The sequence below is a fragment of the Synchiropus splendidus genome, chromosome 6, assembly GCF_027744825.2.
Source record: "Synchiropus splendidus isolate RoL2022-P1 chromosome 6, RoL_Sspl_1.0, whole genome shotgun sequence".
In the NCBI taxonomy this organism is placed as follows: Eukaryota; Metazoa; Chordata; class Actinopteri; order Syngnathiformes; family Callionymidae; genus Synchiropus; species Synchiropus splendidus.
In genome coordinates this window covers 21,309,446-21,334,832 of record NC_071339.1, presented here as the reverse complement: position 1 = coordinate 21,334,832, position 25,387 = coordinate 21,309,446, and the positions used below count along the sequence as shown (strand labels likewise).

The window sequence follows — 25,387 nt, the reverse complement described above, 5'->3', positions numbered from 1 at the left end:
TTCAGCCATTTTATATGAAGTAGCAGTCATGAAATCCCATCAACAAGACTGTGTGTTCTTTAAACTCTAATAGGAAAAGAGGAATTGATCATCTGACAAGGACGCAAAGTGTGTTTGTTTGGGAGTGTGAAATGGAGAAAAGGCGATTCAATTGTCCCAGCAAAATAAAACAAATAAAAATATGGGTTGTTTTTCTTTTAGTACCTGTGAGTCACAGACTTTATTGCTTCTCTCTCCCAGTTAACCGTCCTCTCCTGACTTACGCCGGACGAGTCGACTACATCATTTCACACTAGATGAGCTCACGCTGAAGGATCCGATGAGCGACTGCCACTAGACTGTCTCGCACCGTACAAAGAAATCACACCACTTCACTACATCATGAGGAAGAATGAGCCAAGCTAAATTTATCTGGCTAGCTGGATAGCATCGAACAGCTGGCTTTCACTATTTTAGGATTTATTTAGGTGTTGTTATTTGTTTTTTAGAAGCAGAACAATAAAGTCCCACAATGCACTGCAACAGTTCAATAGTCAGAATCACATTAATATCCCTTCTCTATCACCATCAGCTGGTGACAGTTACCACATCTGGTCTTAAACCCCCAAAGCCACAGAGCAACCACCTGCAACACACCTCCTTCCTTTATCCCAATATTCATGTTTACCAGGCCGTACATTAGTGACTAATCCTGACTGAGCGAGGGATAAAATAAGAAGAAAGAGCAATAGAAAAATAGCAAAGTTGGATTTTTTTGGCTGCCTTCCTGTTTCGTGGTGCATTGACCAAAACCCAGCGGGTCAGAAGTTCACTCAGTAATTCTCTCGTCTCTCATTCCCTCGCGCTCTGATCAGATGGGTGGAGTCAGGTGGGGGATTAAGGTCACTTTAAATTCCAGTCGAATGGGTGTATTAGCGACGCACAGCCGGACACATCAATCCATCACATCAATCTGGAAGACGAAACTAAAAGAAAGGCGCTCATTTGACCTTTGTGTTCAGGCTTTAAGGTACAAAGTGGATTAAAGAGCTCAGAACATCCTCGGTTGTGAGAACAAGATAGATTTGTTGCACAACTATAAATCTCTGACAGCATTAACAGAATAAGTGGTTTTGGTACAAACAGTAAGAGTGTTGGGAGAATAACAATAAAATCCAATGATTTTTCAACATTTTAAGTCAACTTCCAGACGTATTGGAGCAAATATTGTTGCTACTTCAATTCAGAGAGTGAACTCAGAAGAGAACCACAAGAGAAAAGAATTTGTAAATGTTGGTAAATATAGTGACTTTAAATAAAAGTTCGATTCCAATTTCAGTGAATCTGTGTAGTTTGTATGTTTCCTTTTGTTTGCTCTCTGGTTTCTGCCCACAATCTAAAACAAATTTAATGACAACTCTAAATTAACTGTAAATTGTGAAAGGAATAAGCAGTAAATAATGCAAGCGAGACTAATAGAAATGCAGCTTTAAAGTCAGTTTTCAGAATGCTGGTTTGGAGACAGTTTTTTTAATGACTGCTTGACAAATTATGTGAAATGTAAATTTCATGCTCTAAACTGTGCTTGCAGTTGTATTTTATTTTATTATTATTATTTTTTTAAATAATATCCATTGGGAAATAAATGAAGGAGACTTGAAAATACAATTGTGACAGTCAAAAGTTCAGTTCATTTATTGATGTTCCTGTTAAATCTTTTAGATAATAAAGTCAGCCTAGTGTGTTTACTTACTTACAACTATCTGCTCGTAAATCAAGCAAAGAACAGCGTTGCCCTCCACAGCATCGTCCCCGAGCTCTGGAGGGACACACATGGAGTAAACAATAGCACCTCTTTATTTACCTTCCTCTCGCAGTTCACTTGAATTATTGTCCGCAGATTCCTAGGTTTGCCGGAATCCACCAAAATATTCGACCCCTATAAAGTTCTCTCGGAATGCTAAAAATAAAATGTGAATGTTGCTGACTGGTTTGAATGTTTTATGAGCGCAAAGACGGCAATGCAAATGATTTGTGTGCTCTTTACTGGCTAATTATAATCCCCAGCTTTGGGAGGGTGACTTGGAGGACATCGCTGAAAATCTCTGCACAAAATGCATTTATTGTGGCCAGTTAAGATGTGATCATGACTCTGATGAATCTATGTTTTACAGGAAATAACGTTGGCTCAGTTACATTTTTGTCATTTAAATATAGCATTTTATTTCTGACCATACGTACTCCAGCTCAGCTTGCTTTTATGCATGACAGGGAGGATAAACTAGAATAAGATATGATATGTTCCATGATAAATTTGTGAAGTTTGGTGCTAGTACATCACTGATCGTATTTCATTGTCAATGGAAGCACATCCTACTTTGCATTAAAATATGGCAGTTCGACACAGTTTATACTGGAGACCACAGAAACGCTGATACTCCATTTTTCTCAATAAAAAAATGTTGGGGAAAAATATATAACAAATACAAACAGCCACTTACTGAAGCTTGTCAAACAACACAAAGAAAAAAAAGAGCTTAAATGACTTTCTGTCAAGCTAAAAGCATGCGGCTTTATTTGTTGATTTACTTTAAAATGGTCTTTTCCTTTCTGCTTGTTTCAGCATCAACAATACAAGTGTTCACGGAGAAAGGGATTTACAAAGTGTTTTTGTCATGTGCTGCATGATTCAGTTGAGAGCATCAACATGATGTACAGATGAGAAAATAGCAGGAGCATAAGTTAACATGCCCACATCTGCCCACGCTCCTGCAGAAATAGATATCTGCTCGGTGTCTTCTGTCTTCTCAGCTGCGGCAGCACCAAATTAGAGACAGCCTTGTGTAACCAGACATAAGACGCTATCTTTTTATTATTTAAAGACGCGCTTCCGTGTTTGGCAGTGGGAACACGAGTGTGTTTAAATCAGAGGAAAGAACAACAGGACACAAACCTGTGGCCCGTCTCTGGTGCAGAATTTCAATGCAGCCTCGCCTGGCTTTGATACGGCGCCTTTCCCTCACATCTCCAGTAACAATGGAGACTCCGGATTGGCTCCTGAACCGCGTCGTGTTTTATTGGCTGAGAGCTGAGGGAGCGAGCCAGTGCATGTACATGTGAGCTACAGCAGCTTTTAGCATGTTGACAAGGCTTCCGCCTCTAATGATGGATGCGCAGGTTTGGTTCCAATTTCTCCTTGTTGCTGCGCCTCTAGCTGTGCGCATCAGGATTAATTTTGCCTCAATGGCTGCAGCGAAATCCCACCATGAGCTCCCCTCTTCAGACGTCAGGTATTCCATGTGACTGCAGATTCATATCTCACCCACACAACAGTGTGAATTCAGTTAGAGGAGGAATGTTCTGCACAATGGAGAGGCAGATGATGATGCTCAAATAGCTTTTCAGGGGCAGTGCAACCACATCCCCGTCACAATCCCGCTCCCAACACACTCACAATTGTCAAGTGGACTTTTTCGTCTCAGCGTGACGCAGATGACACATTGGGCTTTCAAGCAAATCAAATATTTTCCTTCCTGTGGCTTTTTCTGACTCCAATAGCAGCTTCACTACATTATCTATCATGTGAGATATATAATGTCATGTCACATGGTATAAATAGTACCTTATGTGATCATGTGCTTGACTCACGACAAGATCGAGTCACCAAATATGATGAGCAAGCATGGTTGTGCTGATGGCTACATTCAAGAACCGCTGTTAATTGCATTTTCACTGACTAAAAAGTCTAGATATACATCTCAATTAAACTTCAATAACAGAGGTTTAACCAGTCTTCTTTACTTCAGTGTTTAAAGTCTGAGTCAAGGGCCATTAGCAGTCCTCGATCAAACGGCATGTGACCCAAATCCCCTGTCATCTAATTTATTTTCACGCTCTATTGTGTTGTTCGTACCATCAATGTAAAAGCAAAACATAAAAACTAACATAAGAAATTCAACTTCAAATAAAAATCATTTAAAAAACTTCATGCAAGCAGTGGTTGAGCATTTACCCAGCACGCCGAACAACATGTCAAGGACAAGTATGATTCCTAACCGGTCGTACACCTCAGTTTCTCCGTGGAAAATCTTCAAAAGGAAGTTTGGTGGTTGATTTATTCCTGAGAAAGGAAGATATCCTCATAAAAGCGCTGGTGCAGGCAAAACAACCAAGGTCTACTTATGCAAAAAAGTATAAATTATCAGAATAGACTTTATTGCCATGGTCAGTGGGGGTCCCACCAACTAGGAAAGTGCTTCGAAATAAAGTGCTGTTAATAAATAAAATAAAATAATGACATGATAAAAATAAAAACATTAATGTTCGCCCAGCACATACCGACATTTTTGAGAAGTGGAGGAGCATCCAAATATTTAAGGCCTACAGTACAGTGTTCTCAATGCTGAAAAACTTGCTGTGGAGCATGATGACTTGATGACAATGTAGCACATCATGCCTGTGCTACATTGAGTTAAGAAGATGACAGTCAACATTGACAGCGTCCGTGATGACTATTATCGTGTCATCCAACCAGGATTAACGGCAGGTCTGGCCGTCATACAGTACTTCAGCAGCTCCACACACTACAGAATATAGTCTTCTCTCCAAGACTAGATGATCCTACTTCAAGGTCTTCATAAGGTCAGCAGCAAAATATTTCCTGTTATGTTATAAAAGAGCAGGAAACATGACACCTCTTTCATACATATGGCAGAGATGTTGCTGCTTTAAAGGCTCGTGGTGCACCGTCAGAAGCAGGAAGGTTTTAAGGTTTTAATTTCATTTGACAGTGATGTTGTGTCAGCATCTATGGGGGAGGGTTAGTCCATCAGCCTATGTATTCCACATAAACTCGCAATGTAGATTCCAGCTTTGACATGAACTTGTTCTCGTCTCTGTAAAATGGGAATTTGCTCTCCATTGACATGAAAACAGATAGGAAAACATGTCGGCGCTCTCGTAAAAAACGTTGAGTTCCTAATCATCAGATAACAGCAAATGGAGTTCCAGCGGGCAAATAGGCCGTCCCCGCTGCTTATGAAAACTCATTTTGGATAATAGAATTGTGGCCTTGAATATTTTCAAGAAGATACACTGAAGATTTGTGAGGACGTGCGCGCCACTCGCTCTGTTTCACGCTCTGTAAGGCTAAACTCGACATGGCTTCAGCGTCGGTCCACGATGCTTTCAGCATGTTAACTTGACAAGAAAAGTATCAGGCAGGCTGCTGGCCGCCTGGTTCGAGCACCGCTGTGAACAGCTAGTCGTAAATAGCAGCAACATCGAGCCCCAATGGAGCCTGGCTATCAGCCTCCCTCAGGAAGTGGGCTGGACTCAGGAGAAGACCCTGTGTCATGTCAGCTGTGTAGCTCCTGCATGCATGGAGGCCCGCCTGTGGGAGCAACTCCAGCTCGCCCTAATTGGTGAGCCACAGAGCCGAACAGGGCTGGAGGGATGAAGGGAAGAGATGAAAAAAGGGAGGGACGGTGTCTGTGGAGGTGAGCGAGGAAAAGCAGCGGGAAGGGGAAAAGGATTCAGTGGGAAGAGAAGTCAAGTCGGGGAGGATTATACACCAGTGTGGTAATTGGTTCTGGAGCAAAAGTGTCCCAAACCAGCAATTTTTTAAAGATCTGAGGTAGACGGAGGCAATCAGACAAAAGAAGCACATTTGGGCTCCTTATCAGGAAGAAAATGATCATTCATTTAAGCCTTACAGTGGTATTACTATGCCTATACAGTGATGACCTATGTATAGGTGTTTCAACCTCCTGCTATGTAGGGAGACCACCACTAGCTCTGGGAGGACAGCACAAAGAGAGCGAAAGGTCACGAGGACTGGACGATGGACGACAGACGCCCAGCCTCAAAGGGTCTCAGAAGAATGAATTTCAAGAGCAAAACCTTGAGGAGCATCGTCCCATGTTGCGGGTTCAGATTTTAGGCCTGAGTCAATGCAGTCAGGTTCTCTCTTCCTATTGATTTAATATATAATGTTTAAAGGAAATTTCAGTGGTTGGTGTTTGTGTGTTGTCAAACTGAATCACCTTCGGATGAAAGATAAAAACCTAAACCACGGAAGAACGTGTTGAAGTTTAGCATCACAGAGATTTAATTTTAAAACTTAAATTCAACCAAGTTACAAACGACGACAACATGCACAGATTCAGAGAACAGAGTCAGAACTATTGAAGAGAGTAGATTTTGTGCTGACAAGAAAACTGATTTTCTCAAAGAGGATATTGCTATCCATGATAGAGTCAATAAATCTCTCTCCAGGTATGTCATGGTTTGGGTTTGCACTCCAATAGTCCACCAACAGACCTATATAACAATATATCTCTGTTCAAATACACTATAGGCCACTATGGGACCCAACATCATAGCTTTCCTTCAGAAGCTCTCTATATGTAGAAACAAAAGTGCTGCTCAAAAAACATCCCAAACAATAAATGATAAACGTGATTTGCATATTGTTGTAGATTTGCCAAGCACAAGCTAAATGTCAATAGTTATTTCATGACATTTGACTTTGATTCAGAAAAGGTATCAGAGAATCAGAAGCCAGCAACACACTGATCTATGTGAAGAAGTGTGAAGATGCCAGGGGAGGACTGTGCAAGTTACTGATTCAATTGTCAGACTGGTACACAACAGGGAGATGCTGTTTGAGATCCCTGCCTCCGATGGACCAATCCTCTCACTGAAAGCTGGAGGTGTGGAAGGAGAGCAAATTAACACCCGGGAATGTCTTCTCTACCGAATGACCCTGCTGCCAACCCGGAACTCTCTTCATTCTGACGTCTGACAGAGTGAGAGAGCAAAAGCAATCTCGTCGGAGAGTGCAGAAGACAACAGGGGAGGCAGGGCACGTCCTTCTCTCCTCTCTCAGCATCTTCCCTTTTTTTCCTGACCCGAGAAGTCTTCATATCATCACTTTGACAGGCCGCAAACAAGATCGACAGGTGGGCCGAGGATATAAATATGGAGTGGATGACAGTCAGTTAAGGTTGCTGACTTTTTCACAGTATTTCTCTTTTTTTTTTTTATTCATAACAGACTTTATTATGCAAAGCTGTAGTTGGCAGAGCAGATTTGTAATACATTTGAAAAAGTAGATATATCGGTCAGTTAAAAGTGAAACTACGAACCCAAGGAAGGCGGGAAGCGTGGCCACAATCCTAGCTCCACACCTCACTGCTTTAAGGGTATAGTCATGCAGTGGGATTGCAGAGAGGAGTCTAAGCCTGATCTGCTATGTTAAAGTAGTAGAAGAATACTATATGTATACCATACCATATGTGTTGATGCAGGAGGTGAAAAAAACTGGCTTGAAAACTGGCAGGTCAACTCAGAACCAATAGTTCCACAAATGAAACCTCCAGAGGAGTTTGGTGAGTCGCTGCAGAAAAACATATTCCTGTCGATTCCTCTGGATATAAGAATCAATGACTCCTCAAGTGTTTGCTTGTCTACTGTTCCGTCCATCAGGGCCACCCGCTGTTGGCACAACAAAAACAACACACATAAAACTGTGCAGCGGTGAGGCGGACGTAGCTGGACTAGATGCAGCAAGGGTGGTCCGTGTACAGTTTCCTGTAATAATTCAGGAGATGTGAGTGACAAAAGAGAGCCATGAATGAGCAGAACTCAGTGGCAGATCACCTGGGATTGGCATTGCAGGGAGAAGCATTGAGTTTGGCCTCCGGAGAAGGAGTCTAGAAGAAGTGATGGAGTTGAAAGGACAGCACTTGAAATGTCTTTTGAACTGTCTCAGTATGTCCGTGACCATGCCCACGGCCACCACATTGTGATCCCAAGGTAATTGCTTCCACCGAGGAATTTTTTTTTCTATGTTTATCTGACTTAGCAAAATCACTCCAGTTCTCACTCTCACTCCAATTCTGGTTGCATTGAAATGAAAATTCTATAAAACGCTTATAATAAGTAAGAGGTCAGGGGAGTACATATTCACGAGCCTGCATCCAGGATGGTTTTGTAGATTCCTTCAAGCTTGACTTGAAGAACAACTTGACTCCTGACTCACACATTTGTTTCAAAAGTTAAGTCTCTCATCAGGAAGATACTCAGTTTTAAAGTTATATCTTGATAAAGTTCTCCCCCTTCTGAAATCTTAGCAAATCAGAGATTATGAGAGCAAAGCAAACTGTCACATCACCGTGGAATTTTCCTGCCTTCAGTGCAATTCTGAACCCACCCACCTCCTTATTAGACCAAGCCCTCACCGAGACATGTCTGCTTTGCATCGCCCGTAGGTGAAATGATCTCTGATATGGAGCGATGCGTCTGTCATCACAGGCAGATGTGGAAGTGAAAGAGTGAGAGACAGAACTCATTCAGCTAACCAGTATTAAACTGGCGAACTGACTCCACTGATTTTGGAGACCGACACGATCATTCGCGCTGCGGTTGACTCCCTTGCTCATGGTTTTAAGTTTAGTTTGTGTTTGGACTGACTGGTGACGTCAATGTTTTCCGGTCCACCAAATCAGGCGCGCGGAATGGACGGTTCACGTCAGCTCATTTGGACTGACAAGGAAGTGCGGCTTTGGCTGCGAGAGATTTTAACGTGGTGTGGCGTTTATATGGTGTTTAAAAGAGCAGTGAGACGCTCCCGTTTGACAGCAGCTGTCGGCAGAGGTTTCTGCCTGACCATTCACAACAGAGAACCGTGGTTGGGAGGACAAGATTTCAGCTCCCAAGAAACAAAGCTATGTAGTGATATTGCAGCAGTGCTAATATCACTCACCCCCACGGCCTGCGTTCCATTCACGGTCAGGGTATTAACTTTTTGCTGTGGGCCGACACAGTTCATGAGCCAGTTGAAGTTATTTTACGGATGTTTTTTTTATAAAGGTGTAAAATGAGATACTAGGTGGACGTAGGGCTGCTTCAGTGTTTTTCCAGTATTTCTAGTGACTAGAAGAAAACTGTGAAACAAAAAAAAAAAATCATGTCTACTATGTGGAGTCTGTCAATATTCCTCCATACACTTCAAAATCCTACCACATATACAACATGTATAGGGATTTGATCTCAGAGCTAGGTGGCAGTGGTTAGCAGTATCAAGCTATCACATTGAATTATTTCTTGCTCTGTCAAATGGCGTCAGGTTTAACAGAAAATAATCCATAAAGAAGTAAGGAGTCAAGATGACTGTCTTCCGTATCACAGTATTTTTTCCCCTCAAAATGAACATGTCTGTTTAACAAAACACTTCCCTGCTCTCTTGAATGTTTAATGTTGACTGTCCTGACAACTGAGCAGCATCCTGCCACTTCATTAGAATAGACAGAGAGACACTTGTTACGCAACGAGGCCAAAAATAACTGCAAGATTCACTCATCATCGGCTCCAAAAGTCAAGAGAAGCCGGCCTGGTGGGGGTCTCCGGCAGAGGGGGATAAATAAACTTGGCAAACTAAGAGCATACATGTGAGTGAATGCTCCTAAAACTGCAGCGGATGAATTAATCATAACCCCGGTTCAGAGCAACTGCTGAACTGTGACAGAATCCTGGATGACAAATGAATTCAACGCTACTTGTATAAAGCATGACCTGTAGCCCGTCACATGTCAACTATTGGCAGGGCCTGTTGGTATTTTTGGTATATCAGCAGCATATAGCAGCAGATATTTATACTACTGAAGTTCAATACCAAATACTTGAGTGTCCATAACACATATTGTTACATACTCCTTATGCAGTTAATTCGTGATGGCATCAAGACTAGATGCCAAACCAACTTCAAATGGATGCACAGTATTCTGAGTACCTCATGGATGACAGAGCTTCTCAGCCATTTCTAAGAGAGAAACTAATTTGGCCACTACCAAAACATTCGGAGATGAAAATGGGAACTGGAAGTCATCCTATTTGGCACTTATCCATTTGTGAGTCTCATCCTCAATCCAGTCTTGAGTCCTTCAGCCCCTCTAACTTAAGATGGATCACATTCCCAACCTTGGCTGGCAGTGATCGACAATGGTGCCATTTGGAAGTAAACAAAACCCAAAGAGATTTCGCAGCACCTGCATTGATGCAAGTTTACGACCCATTAACTTAAACCGAGACAGTAATGTATTCCAAAGAGACACTGAAGAATCGGGCAAAGCCAGTGACTGTCTCAAGGAGAGACACCAGCAGGAGGATGGAGCAGCAGACAAAGTCTTGTTCTTCAATCTGGCTGGGGCAGATAAGACGCCGGCATTCAGCAGGGCTTTACAGGTGCATTACCTGACAGCATTCTCGATAGTCCAGTACGTGTGGCTGGAGGTATGTGTGTGAGCGAGTGTGAGTCAACACGTGTCTGTATGACTGCTGTGCCAAGAAACCACTAGTCTGAGGTTGAGCTTGTCAGATCTTGGTGGTTATTTCTGGTCTCTGTCAGATAAATAAATAATACAACACTTGGATTTTGACAGTGATGAAAGCCCTGAGAGCTGAGTTTTACAGCTAGGTCTGCAGAGACAGAGGGAGAGAAAGAGAAACTGAAAGTGGAACAAGAGGAATACAGCTACCTGAGAAAGATCTGTCATAAAATGTGAGACAGATAATGCTGAGCGAGAAAACCGTTACCTCCTTCCAGTCTCAGAAAGAGTTTTCTTATTCCGGATTAAGATATCTGCACTTTCAGATTGAAATTCTGAATTAGCAAATACTTCCTATTCCTTTGTCTAGGTTTTTTTTTTTTTTTTGGCAGAAATGTTTTGGCAAACATGTTTTAGTTCAGGAGTCATTGGAATTGTTCGGTAAACTGTTGCGCTGGTCAAAAAAAAAACCTCAATCTCATCATATTCCCACTGGATACCATTGCTTTGGCTGGATAGGAATGTGAAGCTCATGGGACCAATTCCAAAATAAGCCCAATGGATGGACATATTTGTGCAAGTATATCACACAAGACCTGATGTACCAGTTGCCTGCATACACAAAGACCGGTAGTGACTTATATTTAAAAAGGTTCCTGTTCTGTTGCATATATTATTGGCCCATTTATATCATTCATGAGTGTTTTCCTTTACGTCTTTAGAGCTCACTGTTAAAATTTTAAACAAATCAAAATTTAATTCTGTGTTCTGTCTTCCTTATGGCATGCATTTCTTAAAAAAACAAAAAAGTCATCCAGTGAAAGTGCACTTCATCTGAATGTCATCAAATATTAATGCAGAATTCTGCCCGAAAACTGTTCTGACTCTCTCCTCCACCCGCTACTTCCTCCCCCTGACAAACACAACCTTTTTCCGTCTCTCTGGAGAAAACGTACAGAAGAAAAAGGGGACAAATGAAACAGGAAGCTACAGCCCAAGAGCTGAGGGAGTTTGGCTACTTCGGTTGCTTTTTTTTTCCTGTGGTGAATTTTTAGTTTTTGTGAAATACGACTGGGAAAGTTGGGTCCTCTGGGTGAAATTTTATCTTGTTTTTTTTATGTATTCCTGTTTGCGTCTGTGGTGTGTATTATGTGTGTCACCAACAAGTGAAGTCACTTCGCAGTACCCATGAAAACACAAACATGGTTGTCGAAATGGAATCATGATGGTGGTACACGTAAAAATAACTAGTAATAAAAGTAGCAGTAGTGCACGGAGTAGCGGAAAAAAATGTAGTATAAGACGAGCAGAATGTAGACGCAGTAGTTGTAGAAATGAAAACGCAAACGAAGGACCAAGGTGAAATTGATTTAGTGTTCTTATAGTATTACTGATGGCTCTGCAAGAACTATTACTGTGAAGAGAACACAACCAAGGTAGTGACTATTCATCTGCTCAGGCACAGATGTTGATTGTTGTATTTTGTTGTACAACAAGGGGGTGGAAAAAGAAACAACATAAATGTGATGGGACATTTGAAAAAATATATATTTTAACTTAACTGGGGTAGAAAAAACAATGGGTAAAAATGGGCTTTTTTTCAGTATAAATCAGTGAATATTTAAGAAGAAGAACGAACTGCTTGGAACAACTTACATTGAATGTATAAAGCAAATACCATGAAGTGCGTGGTATAAAAAAAATGTGTATATGGATTGGAAGAAGGCAAAGTTGATTTCACTCCCACATTAAACATAAAATAGGAACTCTTTCATCTCAACTTGATCTGAGAGAAGAACAGTTCTTAATACTTGACAAAGTAGAATACTCCAACGCTCAGGACACATCATCATACAAGCGTGACATGCATGTGAGAGGAGCAGCAGCATGGAATGAGTTTGGGATGAAGATAGCCGCCTGTCTGCTTTGGACAAAGGCAGTTCAGAGTCCAGAGGGGATTTTGATATACAGACACGAGCAGCTTCAGCTACAGATCCTGCGGTCAAAAATAATCCCAGTGAACTGCGAGCTTGTCAGACATAAATGGAGCAGCAAATGGAGCTCCCATAAAACACTACGAACCATAACAGAGCTCTCACATGGAGTTTTGCTCATCCAGGGTGAAGTGGAGGTTTATCATACCTGTGTCCTCGCTATTCCCGAGTGAAGCATGCTAGTCAGCGTTCTACATGGTTTGGTTGAGATGAGGTCATCTCGAAGAGTGTTTATGAATGAAAACGCAGCCAGACTACGACGCACTGATGTATGGCGCTTTCAAGAAAATGTGTCCGCCAACATTCTGGTGTGCAGTTCCCATGACTAAGTGGCTGCAGCTGAGCGGCGAGGGAGACTCTATTGGCATTTATCTGATTGCAATCTTCAAATGCACTACAAGAGGTCACGGGATTTGACAAACTCTGACCAACAGATGCTCCGTTGGATTGCCGCCTGCATCCCTCATCTGTGGTCCAGCAATCTAAGTCTATTGTGGAAATGTGCTTTCTGAAGCGAGTGATTACATAAGCACTGTTTTTAAAAGCACTGTAGACCACATGTTGCGTCACCACGTGTATCATCAAGGTCAGTAGCAAATTAAGGACAGGGCGACCAGGCTCAGGCATCTAAACAGACCAGTCATGAAGGTGTGGATGGACTATTGTATTGAAACAAATCAGACGACTAAACCATCACCCCAACTTCAATGTTGCATGGACATTTGAATAAAACCGCTGGGCGCTTTCAGGGAAGCTCAAGAAGCAATTCATCCTCCTAATGGGTTCCCTCTGCAACCCACTGGGAAAGAAAGTTACAGCCAAGCAGGTGTAAATTTCCAAGTTCAGACAGAATTCAGCAGTGTTACAGCACTCCTCCAGCCATCATTTTGTGAAGTGACCTTCGGTTGTCACGGTAATATCACTGCAATCATCCATCACGTTGAGCTAATGTCTCCTCTGTCAGACTCAGGGGAGGACTCGCTGCTGGATGAGACAGCAAAGTGTTCGGAGAAGACGCTTTGTGATCAGGACCCACAGGATCAATGGTGGGGCTGCAGACAAAACCGGTCGATTATCCGCGGTCACAGTGAGTTTCACTTGTTGCGACAACTTGAATACAGACTCGGGTTCAGTACCAATGTGGATTATTTTTAGGACGCATTTCGTCCTGCATCCTTGTGACACCAAAATCTGAAGTGGATGAAAATGTAAAAGCATGAAACAAGGAAACAAAGATGTCAATGAAAACTGAGAATCATGAGAGGACACAAAGTCAAAAGACTTTGTCATTGAGGTTTAAGTTGCTTTGCTGAATCATGTCAATCATGTCAAATGAAACGATGACAGAAGAAAATGATAACACAGTCATAAATTTAGAATTGGGCAAACATATCAACAATTTGGTCTTGCTACATATATCACAGCTGTGGTTACTTTGCGAGGCGTTGTAGCAAAGACGGACTGCCTTCATAACAACATTCCACTGCCTTGACTACATGTCTTGAAGGTATCACAGAAAGAGTTCAGAAACATGCTCAACAGATCCAATCCAAAACAAAAGTTGACAATTTGTGCCACACTCCTTGCTTGAATCGAAGAAAATGCTATCATGGTATCATGATACCATTTAGTTAGCTCAGTTAGTTCTGCTAACTACAACACCAGACCTTAACATCTTTTCTTTTTTGTTTATTTGGTTTTCTTTCCTGCTCCTGTTGTTTTGGTCTGTTGCATCTGAGCCTCAATGATGATGCTAGGTCTCGATCACTGAAACAATTAAGCCACAAAATTTTACTGAGAGAAGACATTCTTGAAACTTCAAGCTCTTGAAACTGATGCATTTCGACCAAACGTCTGTGGAAATTAAGTGTATTATTACATTATTGTTTTAATGAATGCATCCTGGGAATTTTTTATTTATTTTTAGAAATCCTACAATCAATTTACTCGTAAAAAAAAACTACAACTGAGACAGGGAAAGGCAGTTAGAGTAGGATAATATTTATGTTGTGCTTGAAAAAGTTAAAGAAAACTGAATAATATTTTCGGTTTCTAAGACAAACTACGCATTGAAAATGTAAACACAATTTCATCCATGTCGCAAAAATGGGTCGATATCATCTCGCAGAAGAAAAATAACACATGATTTTACAATGAAAAGACAGGAAGGAAATGTAACAGGCAGAAATGGCTGGATGGGAATGAGAGTCGGGTTCGCAGGTTCGGGGGCGAGACAGAGATAGAAATTGAGGATGAGATCAACAAAAGAGATCTATCCATTCGAGACAGTGCTATTCACACGGGCACAGTGCAGCGATCAAGATCCATCCATCGCCGACACAAAGAAAGAGTCGTTTCAGCCCGAACCACATTTCCACTGAAGATACAGTTTTCGATAGAACCCTCTGAGGTGTCCGGACGGCTCAGCGGGGGAGAGCGAAGCAAGGTGAGACCAGAACACTGTCTTTCTTACCATCTCACACTGCTGACATTTCTCAGTCAGTGAAAACAGAAACTGGAAAAATTCACTTCGACTTATATTAGACAGAAAATGAGCTAGCATTTTCATTTGCCAAGAATTTAAAGGTCCAAATAGGCAAGCCTTTTGAATGCTATAGTCATAAACTGAGGCTGGAATCACAGAAGTAAGGACTCATGAATATCTTCAACTGAAAATCAATAACTAGAAGTAATCTGCAACAATTGGTCGAGAGAGTAGTCAGAGTAATTGAGTAATGTTAGTGGTATTGGTGGCCGCACAAGTATTCATCGAAGTAGTACAGGTTTTTAACATTTAGAAACAACTCCTCGGACTTCTTGCGTCCAGGGACAAAAGCACCTGCAGCAAGACAAACCAGACTGAAGCAAATCTCTTCGTGTCCTTCTCAGTCATGTGACTTGTCCATCTTTGACACGTCGACTTCACTGGCCTTCAGCCCTCAGGACTGGCAGGGTTCACAGCGAGCTTCACGCAGTGTGAGCTAATGGACTCCTCCCCAGACAACGTTAACCGGGTCTCCATTTTGGGTGATTCTCACTGTCTCTTGGAAGCAGAAAGTCCAGTGAGACTCTGCTGGTGGATGACGGTCAGGTGAGAGAAGTTCTCGGGATTAAGGGAGCTGTTAGTTTCCGTAGAGATGCCATGCTTACGATGCCTCAAACTTGACATTGACAGTTTGATTCACAGTCTTTAGAGTGAGGTCTTCCCATTGCGCTGTTTAAAACACCACTCAGTGTGAGCGTTTGATACTCCTCCGCCTGTCAGCCTGTCAAAAAAATCTGGCAGTGACTCAGTTATGCTTTTAATAATCATGTGCTTAATAAGGTCACCTTTCGTTTAAAATCATGTTTGTGGTGTCAGTCATCGTGCTCTTTTGTGACGTTCTCTTTCATCTGTAATGAGGGAATAGAAGGGTCGTGTCACTGATCCGCCATGAGTTCTTTCAAGCTGTGTGTCTGAACTTTGTTTTTGTGCCTGGCCTTGTTTTGATGCTATTTCTGACTTGGGGTGCAAGAGTTTGACGGCGTGCACGTGTGAGCGCATGCTTGCAGGCGATGGCTGCTGACACGTCTTAACCTGCGTGAGTGACAGGAGGGAGCCACGGCTAAACATAACATGGATTCAGGAACGCCGGCAGACACACACTGCCGCTGGAGGAGTTTGACCAAGGCGTGTTTGAGAGTTTGCAAGTGTGAGGACGACGCCTCCTCAGAGAGTTTCCGTGCCGAAATCATCGAGTGACTGCTCAGCACTCACAGTCATGGGAGAAAATAATTCTGTGACCAATTTGGAACTGTTGTTATGACATGAACTGACCATGGGAAGGAAAACTAGGCAAGCAGATCACAACACAAAATAGCACTAAAACAGTGTGAATGACTCAGGATTTCTATTGGCTCACCACAAAAACAAAAAAATACAGAGAACGCTAAGCACTTGAGCAACAGTGAATGAACAACACCGACACATTTTATCACTACTGTTGCAAGTAAGTCAATTTATTTTATTGTTTGCTGTATATTGAGAAGGTTTTTCTTACCCAGGTGGTGATAGAGAGATTATATGAGGATGTCCCTCCATCTCAATATTATGAATGACATTTTACATGATAAATAAATGAAAGGACCCTGGGGTGAACTGCCTTTACCATTACTGAAGCAGAATTAGAGACAAGATCTTCCCTGTGTTCATGTGTGGGAGCAAACACATCATGACTATGTGGCTAAATAAACGGTGTCCTCTATGTGGCACGGAGGTAAACATCACGCAACACTGACTCACTCATGACTACAGGACACAATGTTCCATCTCTTGGTGCTGCTTAGATTAACCTTGCCACGATCATGAAAACAGTATCATTCCGCCAATATGTTTCCTGCATCTCATCTCCTACTTCCCCTTTCACCTCTTTAGGCCCCTGCTCATTTCTAATCTCCAACTTTGGATTTTTTTTCGTTATGTACTCTCTGCAGACAGCGTGTCACAGGTATAGTCCTCACTCCTGTGACCAGCCGATGGTCCTCTGTTCGCCCTCCTGACGCTGCATCACACCATCACATGAGCTGACTACATTTACAGATCAACAATTGTCATAGAACCAAGAGTCAAGTTGAGTTTGGGAGTTCTAAAAACAAAAGATGTTGTGAGGGCATTACATTGTGTACAGACAAAGGCATTTGTCCTAAACAAGCACTGCTTAAGATTCATGCAGGACGGAAAGTTTGAGGCATCAACTCCCAGACTAGACCAAGACTTCAGCTCACTGGGTCCCAAATAAAGACTAAAGTGGGGTACAGATAAATACTACTACTGCTACATCTACTACTACTACCACTAATAAACTATATTTCAGACAGAATTCAGCAATAATAATAATAATAATAATAATAATTGACGTGTGTTGTGTGCTGTTGAGATTTTCAGTCAGCACTACAACTCCAGATTATTTAAGCCTAATGTGTGGGGTAATTTAGGTCTGTACCCGTCTTTAGCGTTGAGAAGTCAAGTCTAAGACACAGTCAAAGACTTTTTAAAGTCAAGACACAACTTCAAGTGAGAGACTGAGATGTGAAAACCCTGGCGTGCCAAATGAAGACTAGTCAAAGATGAGATGAAGCTCAAGGTGAAGCAAAGAATATAGCAGTTTTGTGCAGGATGAAACAGAGGCTCTCAGATGTTAAGGGTAAATAGATCAGGTGCAAGAGCAAGAGGTTGAAAAAAAAGACTTAGACACAACATCCAAGTTTTACAGAGGCCAAGATAAAATCAAGACTTCTGTGACACAAATATTTTTGACAAATATGAAAACATTTTATGAGGAAATGACAGCAGAGTATTTCATGGAATTCTGTCTTTGTGAGACACACAAAAGGGCATGGAGGACCTCCACTTAGCCCTCTTTTGTGTCCAAGCGTTCAGATGACGAAAAGGTCAAACAGGACGCGGCGCATTCAACTGCGGCAGCTTTTTATTCTCCGCCACTGGACGGGCGGACGACAGATACTGCGGGCGCCCCTACAATCCTTCACCAATTGACGGGATGCTGCAGGAATGCTGATTAGCATTGGAGCCACGAGGCTGCAGGCGTGCTGCGTTTAAAGACTGGCAGAGATAGGCTCAAGCGCAGAGCTGAATCCTTTAACCTGCTGAGGATGAAGCAAAGACACCTATGCCACTTTGACTGTACCTGTTATATAACAACCCTTGATGTGTATGTGTCTGTGTGTGCATGAAATTGTGAATGTGTGGGTGCCGCTTGTGTGCAAACGCTTGCGTAAGCATAGTAAAACCAGAAGCTTTTGTCCTTGGTGTCTTTAAAGAGGAACTAATCTTGTCTTTTAATGATAATGGATCCCAATTGAGCACATCGTACGTGTCGGTTTGCACAGGCCTCTCCATGATTTAACATATTTCCATTGTCAAATTTGCATTTGCATCTGCATAAGCCCTGCCCATCGAAAACGCTTCGCTTTAGGGTCACTGTCGAATGAGCAGACGTACAGCATCCTGCTCCCACATCTTGCTTTGATGGTCCGGATAACAGTGAACTAGTAAAACATATATACCTTTCAGGAACTAAAAAAATGATTTTGGGCCAGTGGAGAGTCGACCCTCTTCCAGCTACCTGGGGCGAGAGGCAGGGAATAACCTGGACAGGTCAGTCACTCACAGGATAGATACCAGAAACAGAAAACCACTCACACATCAGCAGAATATTTAGAGTAATCTAGCCCCAGAGGATAAACAAGCTCCACACAGGAAGGACCCAGGTTCACACCAAACCCGGATTTGCCTAAAGCAGGAATCGAACTTGTTACCCTTTTGCTGGGAGGCTGCAGCAAATAAAAAATACCAGCAGGAAATATGAATTATTTGAGTGGGAAAATGTAAAAACAGAGAGAGAGAGAAAGCTGGAATGAAGACAAACTGCAACAATTTGTGGGCTCTGTCGTGTGTGTGTGCGTCGGTGTGTGTGTGCCTGGTTTGGGAAGGAAACGCAGCACGACAGGTAAATAGAGGTCACATCCTGAAGGAGAGTCTCGGGGTAGGAATCGCGACGTGAACAAGAAACGCACAAACGAGGACTTTGGCTCGGCGGGTGATTTATGAGACGTGTCGCTTCTGCGAGTGTTTGCATTTGAGGAGGATTTTGATGCATCACCCTGCGACCCGCAACAAGTAACTGTTGGATGCACTGTGCTGGGAAAAACACACACGTGCTGTCTTGAGTGGAACATTAATGGATCAGCGAGGGAGATTAATGGATGCAGATTTCTGTTACTGATGGGAAGGTTTTAGGAAAGTCACACAGCAGAAAGTCTACAATGACACAAAGAAAAGCAAATGACACACATGCTTAGCATCAATAGAAGAACAGAGCTCCAGACTGGGACGAAGTGAAGCAAACTCAGGTCAAGGATAAACAATGTCACTTCAAATTAAAAAAATAACAATAAGAATAATAATTTAGAATTCTTCATAAATAAAGCACAGTTGAACTTATTTTTTTTACTATTTTTTTTTATTTAGATTAATGCATGTATAATAAATGACTGAAGAGAAAAAACTGTGGAATCTGTGGGTATAGTTGTGAGGATTTTACATAGAAATAAATTACAATAAAGTATTACTACATTTAAATACATTGAAGTGGTTATTTATTTATTGGTATTAAAACAACTAATAATATTACCAAATGTAAGGATAACAAAATGTATGAATTACACTACTTACTGATCAAGAAATACATACAAATTTGACATGTACATCCGTTTAATGTCAAATTTGGTACCAAAGTCCTTTAAGGACTGGACTCCAGCTGAAAACATTGCAAATGTTCCTTCACTACACACTCATTAACAACTCTTGCGCTGCATTTCATTTTCGTGACCAAAAGTGAAACTCTAAAATGTAATAAAAAGAACGGAACTCGGCTATATTTGGATGTGTGTCCTGATTTAACATCTAAGAAATAAGTGATGCTGCAGCCGAGGAGACATCCTTTCTGCTTTCATCTCTCCAACCAATCCGTGTCCTCAGCAGAGGTCTGATAAATGTTTAATCGCCGTACATTTCCACGTACCTTTGTCGACGACCGCTTCCTAATTAAAAAGAAATGCATCAACATGTTTCCTTCGCTCACTTTTGGGCCAGGAAAGGTACATGATGTTTCGACAAGCTCCCTCTCCGGTAAAAATAGACTGCAGGAGTCGCAACAGCGGGAGGCTTCTGACAAGAGGTTTTATTTTTTGCCACATGCATTTTGGAGATGAATTGCCGTATTGATTCTCTGTTTTGGTTCAATTGATGAAGTCTACTTTGTTAAATCGACAAAAACATGACAGACTTCATGCAATGATTTCACTGGGGAAGAAGGAAAACTGTGCAGAACCGTGACCTTGAAGTGAGTGAAACTAGATTGGTTTCTTTTTGACATGTTGGTGTTCTTCTTCTGTCAATCGAAGCTGGTTCTGGTAGTTTTTTTTTTGAGAAATCATGGGACTGGGATCAAAAACAGGAGATGAGGTTTGGATTCTAAAGGCAATATGGTAGAGGACACTGACTTCTGGAACTCATTTGAATCTCCATCAGCTGACTGGCACCATATTAAGCAAGAAAGCATGAACACTGTCATCAGTGTGGGCCACGATGTTAGTCCACTTAAAAGCATTTCATAATGGGCCACATATGGGCTGCATTCAGTCCCCTGGCCTTTTTTTTTTTTTTGACACCGATGCAGTATTTCACTGGTGCACTGAGCAGGCAGTCTTGATTCCAAAGGGTACCTGTCCCGTCAATGGTGAACAGAAAACATCTGAGACACTTCACATTGCTTCCTCACTTTCATGCTTTTCTGACCTTGTCACCCTCCTGCGAGTTCACTCCGCAGCTAGCCGAGGGATGAAGGATTGTACGCTCGCTGCATGTCAAGCAGTTCTCGGAAGTGGGAAGGGTGGGGGGACGTCCACACAAACTTAAGTGATTCCATTAGGCTGACGTTGACACAGGCATTAGAGGCTATTGACACGGCCACAGGTATTAATACTAACACAACGAGGGTGTTAAACAACGTCGCTGGTGTGTAGTAAAGCACCGCACAACAGTGGTCACATGTAATACACGAATTAATGTTGTATTGTCCTAATGGATCCCTGGTGTTCTCTTGAGGAAGAAAAATGTGGGTTTTCTTATCGGCCTCTCCAGCTGTTCTACAGTTACAGATGTGTGTCACAGCTCTTCAGATGTGCGAGAGCCAGTGGTGCGACAATCAATCTCTGCTCACCGCCTCCTTCCCTGGTGCCCTTGACAAGGATGAGCCTCGCCACGGAGGGACGCTTTATTTATCATCCTGGCTGACATTTTGTCTACCCGCCTCTTTGCACGTTACACTTGTAAGTGCTCCTTTAAGAATGTGTCATTGATGTATTTTCTGTTCGGTTTGCTTTCATTCGGATCATGTCTTTGGATGCTGGGTAGTTTCAAAATTGAATTTGTTGCTCCATATGTGGATGAAGTTACGCACATAGATGGAGCGGTGAAAACAACTACAAAATTACTGCATGAGGTGGAGTCAATTCAGCTTGACGCTGTTCACACATACAGCCATGTTTAGTAGGAAGCAAGGTGGACAATGTTGAATTGCTGACTCCCACATCGTTTTAAGTTCTAGTAGTTTGGGTGATGGGCAACAACACTGTGCAAGAAGTCATTTTCTATTGCGGACCCCGTCTAACAATCCATGTCTAGCAGTAGGAAGTTGTATTCCTCTGCGAATCCAACACTTGTCAGTGAGCACCTTTGAACTGAATACTGAGCAAATGGCTTCCTCAATGGCAAACCTGTTGGTGAATTGCATTATGGGAGTTGGCACAGGAATGCTATGTATTTTCAATTATAAACCCCGTCAAAATTGATGGTGGGAAAATGTATCACTATTTTGTGGGCCCTACGTACAGTAGCTCACACACTGGATGGCATTGATGGCAGTATTTTAAGACACAATGACCAATCTTACAACATCATCACGCACACAAACATCGCTGAAATTCAGAGGCTTCCAAAAACATCACAAAGCCTTTGTAATGCAGATTCTCCAGCATAATTTACACCCTAAATGAAAGTTTCAGAAATGAGTTTCAAGCTTTTCTTCCTTACGACAAAATCCTCACGATGTGACCGCCGTGTAGACGAGCCGTGCCTTCCCTTTATCCTGCCTCGTCTTGCAGTACACGGCGTTACTCCTCTCTTAACCTTCATTCCCCTTTGCATGCTGTTCTCTTCTGCCGGTTGAATTATCGTCCTGTTTCTTAAAATCCACATCTATTAATCAGCCCCTCTGCGTTCGTGATGCTGCTTCCGCGTTTCGAGTTAGCTGCCATCTCTGCGGCAAATTCCATCAGTTCAAGCTCCTTCCTCCCTCTTCTGACTCCTTTCTCATGCCGTTTTTTCCTTTTTTTTTTTTTGTATTATCGTATCTGCGAAACCCTTGTTGACTTAGAATTCGTCATCGCTCCTTTTTTTTCTCTCATTCTCCCTGCTCCTTCTCCTTGCTGGATACTCTGCAGTGTGACCTATTTAGTGATGCTGCTGCTGCTGCTGTTGCTGACTTACAGAGGAAGAGAGAGCTGGTAAAATACAGACGAAGAACCGTCTTCCTTCCTTCACACTCTGGATGAGATTACTGTTTTCAGGAATAGTTTCGATTTGACCAAAAGCATGGCTTTATCTGCAGCATAATTTTAGACGCACATGGAACCTGTACATGGAAAAAAGATGGGTACCGTCTCCTTAAACTCAAAGTAAAAGCACAAATTTTGTGTAAGTTGCTTGTGTCCACATGTACAATGTGTGTGAGGCCCAGCAGTATGTGTGTGCGCGAGACTCTGTCTGTCAGCATCTGTCGACAAGACATGTTTGTGTTGCTCCTTGTGTTGTCCGTAAAAGACCCTTACAACTGTGTATTTGTGTATTGTGTGTGCACGTGTATCCTCAAGTCATTTCGTTTGGGCATTCTAGGTCCTTGTGCTGTGTGTGTCCACAAGCTGAGCATGTAAGCCAGTGTATTGGGTGTCTTAACTCGTGGTTGTTTGTGTTGGTGTTTCTGTATAGTCTTAAGTGTGTTATCTGTCGACCAGGAGGTGTTTCATGTGTTCTCTTTTTATTTCTGTATTCTGCGGGAAGAAGGGGATCGATGCTCTAGTGAAGTTTGACATGAGCAGCTTTTGAGGTTTCGAAGGTTTTGAAGTCTTTTTTTTTTCAGTCCAAGCAATAACAAAAGAATAAACCATTTCTGACCCTGCTCACTCCTTGTTCCCCAAATCCATTGCGGGACCACCATGACAACAAGTGTTGTTTCAGTCTTTTATTATTTAGTAAGTTATATCTTGTGAAAAACAACGTTATTTCAGAACAGCTTACCCTGTGAAGTGTACTTTTGCACTCCCCAGTGGCATTCATGATGGAATTCCCTCTTACTAAAATATGACGATACAGCAGTTTTCCACTGTTTAGTCGAGTGAGACTTGTGCATATTACTGTGTGACCTGCACACACATGCATATGCATGTGGCCTCCCCTGCGATGGGCCATAGTGCACTTCCTGAGCTCACATTCTGTCAGTTTCATGTGACCCAGTCCAGATGTCGTGCTAATGAGCTGGGACTATTTTGTCACACTGTCCGAGCCCCAGCATTAATAAAGGACAACAATGCCACGCCAGCTTGTTTTCCTCTGTGTTTCCATGAGCTAAATTCACATAGAGACTTCCACCCAAAGTAATGATGATGGTGAACACATTTTTGTGTCAAACTAGTGGAGTCACCCGGATTTAAACCGACAACCTTCTGTGCCTTGATCATTGTGAGCTGAAGTAATCAGGCGACTCATGAAGTGTTGCCAATGCTGTTGCCACACTGCCCAGCTGCCTCATTCTAGTCCCATAACGCCTTGCAACAGTTGGTCAAAATGAATGAAGACATATTTGAATGCAGACTTGTACCTGCATATAAAGAAGCGTGGGACATGTGCACGTCTTAAATGAAAGCCAGCACACTTTCAGAAAAATGATCTCTTTTTAAAGATGAAATCTCACGTATTTAAACAAAGTGGAAACATAGAAACAAACGGATAACACATAAGGTCTCATGCAGGTGGACATAAACATTTTCAACAGTTTTCTGTGTTTTTCAAGAAAAAGAAATCCAGAAAAAAATAGTCGCGCACCCGGCATATGAAGAGACTACGTGAGGACGGCTAGCGTTTTTATTGTCACCGACTCAGTAAATGTCGCTCAGTAAAATTTCCCCCAAACTTGTGTGTATGATAGAGCCGGGCACCCGTCTTCTCACGTTGCCGTATTGCTGCCCTAGTGTGTTTACATACCGACTGGCTCTTGCATTGACCACTGTAATCATACTGTGTCAGAGAACATGGTGGGATCCCTTCACAAGCTTGTGCTGAGACGGATGGTCGAATTAGCAGATTAATCTGCCACTGAATATGAGGATAATTACAATATTATTTTCCTTGACATTCTTTGTGCGCCTCAATCTCTTCAATCGCTGTCCGTAACGGCTTTAATGAAACATGTCCACTCAGGGAGATAATGGAAGAAGAGGAATATGAGAGAGATTCTTATAATCCATCTACATGGCCGAATCATCTTTTGATAAGAGTCATTATGCCTCATTCCGTGGCTAATCGATTCTTGGGAGATCTTTGTGTTGTCTGGAACAATTGGACGTTCGCCTGCTTGGCAGCTAGAACGCTTTACTTTATGCATTAAAAGACAAGCCCATGAGAAGGTTGGATTAGAATGGATCACCGAGGAAAGAAATAATCAACGTGCTGCTCGGTGAAGACTCACGAGCAAACATCACTCATGGTAGAAACGGGCCGTGATGAATGCGGCTACATGCAGACGTTAGTGCAGATATGCACTTTTACGTGAGAGATGAATTATCATGGTCGGCTGGCTCCACCACAGGCTTCCCTCCCTGCATGCCCCCGCTTCTTCACGCAGGACTGACTGTCACTATCCATCTATGCAACCATTACCCAGGACTCACAGCTCTCCTCTTCACTTGCCCGATTAAAACCGTCTAATTAGCGCGATACCATTCCAGGAAAACACAGTTCACATTATGAAGGTTACGACACACACACACACACACACACACAGTTCAAGTACTGAGTACAGAGCGTCCCTGGCAGCTAATTGGCTTCACCTAACCCCTGAATTCATACGCTCACAATTGTCAATTGTCTGGCTGGAGCTGGTCGGGAGCTTTGGCCTCAGTTTGAGAGACTGATAAAATAACACCAGACCAGTCGCTGAACTGCTGGGTACCAAATGTCTGAATTATCAATTCAATATTAATGAGCTGTGGCTAAAAAAGAGAATCAATTTTAGTCAAGCTACACGGGAAGAGAGCTTGGTCGATGAAGCCATGACTCACGCATCAAACAGCAGTGATTTATTTGCATTTATTAAATAAAAAAAACAGGAAAATGCAGGAAATTGTGCTGGTAATGATTTGTTTACACTGACGATTAGCGATTCCTGCCACAGTGCTTCTCTTTGAGAA

General features: G+C 42.3%; 1 protein-coding gene across 3 annotated transcripts in view; it reads right to left on the bottom strand.

The window, feature by feature from the left end:
- The window catches only part of slc12a5a (solute carrier family 12 member 5a), a 144,180-nt gene that overhangs the window by 43,538 nt on the left and 75,255 nt on the right, over nt 1–25,387 (bottom strand). The window lies entirely within an intron of this gene.